Source organism: Raphanus sativus, unplaced genomic scaffold, assembly GCF_000801105.2.
Source record: "Raphanus sativus cultivar WK10039 unplaced genomic scaffold, ASM80110v3 Scaffold2333, whole genome shotgun sequence".
Taxonomy (NCBI): Eukaryota; Viridiplantae; Streptophyta; class Magnoliopsida; order Brassicales; family Brassicaceae; genus Raphanus; species Raphanus sativus.
The window spans coordinates 3751-7500 of NW_026617642.1; positions in this window are offsets into that span (position 1 = coordinate 3751).

Consider the following 3750-nt stretch of genomic DNA (forward strand, 5'->3'; position numbering starts at 1 on the left):
AACAATAGCCAAATTAATATTTTTATTTTTTGAAATGTTATCTCCAAATCTATTAATCATTCAATCTATAAAAAATAGAAAAATCAGTTAAGTGAAATCTATAATTTTAAATACAAGAAATTTAAAAAATTGAAAATTTTATTTTTATTTCTTCTAAAATCTAAATATCCGAACCCGATCCGAAATTACCGAACCAGAACTAAAAATACCCAACCCAACCCGAAGTACAGAAATACCCTAACGGGTTCAATATCCCTATACCGAAATACCCGAAAATCCGAAATACCCGATCCGAACCCGAACGGGTACCCGAACGCCCACCCCTAAAGGATACTATACAGTTTGTAGAGTCTTCCAACGATAATTAATACTCTATTCGTTTCTTAATAAACGTTATTTTGACATTTTCACACATATTAAGAAATTGATGGAAATATATGTAAGTTTTTATTAATTACACATTTATGACTACTAGTATTTGAAATAAATAAAATTATTTATAAAATCAATTCTGTGTTTGCAAATAATCTTCAGTCGAAAGTAAGTATAATTTACATTGTAATTGTAAAGTGACACTTTTTATATAACAATAAAAAATATTAGAATGATACTTATTATAAAATAGAGTGAATAAGGAAAAAATAAATAATTTTTATCTTCGCAAAAAGGAATGATATGTATATGCATTTCTTATGTTGGCAAAGAAAATAATACTCTTTCCGTTTCAAACTATTTATCATTGTAGGGTATAATTTTTGTTTCAAAATAAATATCGTTTTCGATACTCAATGCAAAATTTATTGATAACATTTTCTATTTAATTTTTCTATTGGTTGAAATATGGTTATGTGTATTGGTAATGATATTTTTATTTTGAAAATACGTAAAACTAAAATATTTTCTTAATCTTTGTGGATAAACCTAGAACAACAACTAATATGAAATAGAGAGAGTATATATATATGATCTCGTATTAAGTACTGTCAGTCGATTCTATGTTCGATTTTAAGAGATTACGATGTTTGAATTAAAGAGATTACGACTGAGTATCATTAATTAATGACAACATACAGTAATATGTTTTTTTGTTCTTACTCAAGAAGGTTAAAACACACACACACACGTACAGTACAATTGTTTTGAATTCTAAATCAATCATTATCCATTAATCGATAAAACATAGTACCTAGTGGTGTGGTACTGAATCAGTGCCGGGTCTGGACAGATACCTGTGATGCATTTGCACGGGGCCTACATTTTTGTGGTACCCACAATATAAAAAAAAATCCTTTTAAAATAATTTGTTTTGCATATCTAATTAAACATAAAAATTATAAATACACAAAACTAAACAAAAACTTCATATAAATAAGCTACTTAAACTATGTAATATGTAAATATCTTTTAAAAAATGTTTCAGTTAGTTATTTGTTATATAAATGTATAATAAATATTGTTTTTCATAAATTGTTTAGTATATTTTATTGATATTAAAATTATTATTTTCAGTTTTGTATAGGGCCAATGAAAACTCAGGACCTGGTATTGACTGAAGATAAGGTAACCTATTATTATTCGTCTTCACTATAACAATGTATCGATTATACACATGTGCACCCAAATTATTTAGCTAAGAAAATATAATACCTAGAAAACGATTAAGAAAACTGATTAAAAATTGTTTTGGTTCATTCAAAACCATATTTGTCGAGAAAGTGAAAAGATAATCAAAACTATAACGATGCTTTGTTTTTTTTTCGGCGTACTCAGGCTATATGGTCGTGTGCTTCCATGTCTTCTATAAAACCTACTGAGTAAGAAAAAAAAAACTCATATTTAAGGATAAAAAATATTTTGAATAAAAGGAAATCTTTAATATTTGAGGATATAAACGAATATTTGTTTTTAATCTTAACGAATACACCGACTATACACTATTATTATAAGATCAAAATCCTAAGAATGCAGGTAAAAGGCATTCAACCTATTTTTACTACAATCAAGTGCGTAGAGTTAGGGTTGTTGATCCCAATACATCGTACCATTGTTATTTGATCAATAAAACTTTTTTTGATCTCTTGTCTTCCTTAATATCTCAAAAACTGATTTTATTTTACATTAACAGTTTATATATTTATAAAAATTACTTTTATTTGAACATAATAATTTTTCTGGATCTGATTTTTGGATATTATGGTAGATGATATGATATTCTTTCATAATATTCAAAACTTTAATTATCCCCTATATACTAAAGCACAAGTCACTTCTCCAATAGAATTCTAACAAGTGGAATATTAGAAAAATAAATTTATATTAATTCAAAAAAAAAAGAGTGCGATTCCAGTTTTTCTAAACTGCCGAATGACCAACTCCTCATATCCTCAACCCCACGATCAAAAGAAGAAAAATAACTAATGATCATGATTTTATTTTCCGTGTCACTTTCCATCTTTAATTTTTTTTCTTTATTTCTTCTCTTCTACATTTCTCTGCTTCTTCTCCATCATTTCATTTTTGCAAGGCATACATATTTAAAATGATAGAGGTTAAAACTACATAATAATAAAAGGGCATACAAACAGAAGAAATAGCGATGCTTGGAATGGAAACACGCAAGGTAGAAGAGAAAATAGCAACATAATTTTATATTCATTGCATTATATTCTTTGGTTTTGGGACTGAGATTTTTGATTGATGCAGAATAAAAATCTTTATAGGGTTTATGTGATTACTCTTAATTTAGATTCAGTTTCCTTTTTATTAATCATTAGTATTTTTGTCACTAAAGAATATAACAATGTCTACTAAGATAACAAAATGTGTTTATAAACAAAGTGGAGATAACAAACTACATTGTTTTGTGAACTGAAGTTATTTTATTTATGTGTACTGAGGAAACTAAAAGTAACTCGAAGTCTCACCAAAATATAAAGAACTTGCTCTCTTTATTGCTCTTAGAAAATAAACTCAAAACTAAGAACTTCTCTCTAATCGTTATACCATTACCACAACTCGGTATGTGTATATATAGTAGAGTAGTTTTCCTTATCCCACAAGTAATAGATAACTCCTAATACTAATAGGTTTATATTTAAGCTTATCTTGTCCTTAACCGACTTGTTAATGATATCTCAAGCTACAAGCTATCAAAGCTTATCCAACAATCTCCCTCTTAAGCTTTGAATCATTCTTGGACAAGGCTTGAACTCCTATCAAGTCTCTCATCTCAATGAATTTTATCCTTGCCAAAGCTTTAGTGAGAATGTCGGCTTTCTGTGACGTTCCCGGTATGTGCTCGACGTCAACAAGCTCCCTCTCAATGCATTCACGAATGAAATGGTAGCGTTTATGAATGTGCTTACTCTTACCGTGAAACACTGGATTCTTAGTAAGCCTCATTGCCGACTTGCTGTCTATCTTGATGGTCACCTTCTCTGTCTTCCAGCCTGTAATCTCGCTTAGAAGCTCCTGGAGCCATATGGCCTGTCGTGCTGCTTCAGTCGCAGCCATAAACTCTGCTTCACATGAAGAGAGTGCAACCGTGCTCTGTTTCTGTGAACACCAAGTGACTGGTGAGTTTCCAAAATAGAATATGTGACCGGTGGTACTTCTGCCGTCGTCTTGATCTATGTTGTGACTGCTATCACTGTAGCCAGTCAGTTTCTTTGGTCCTTGACGTTTGTACTTCAAACCGAACATAGAAGTCCCTTGTAGGTATCGTAATATAGACTTTATGATATCGCCATG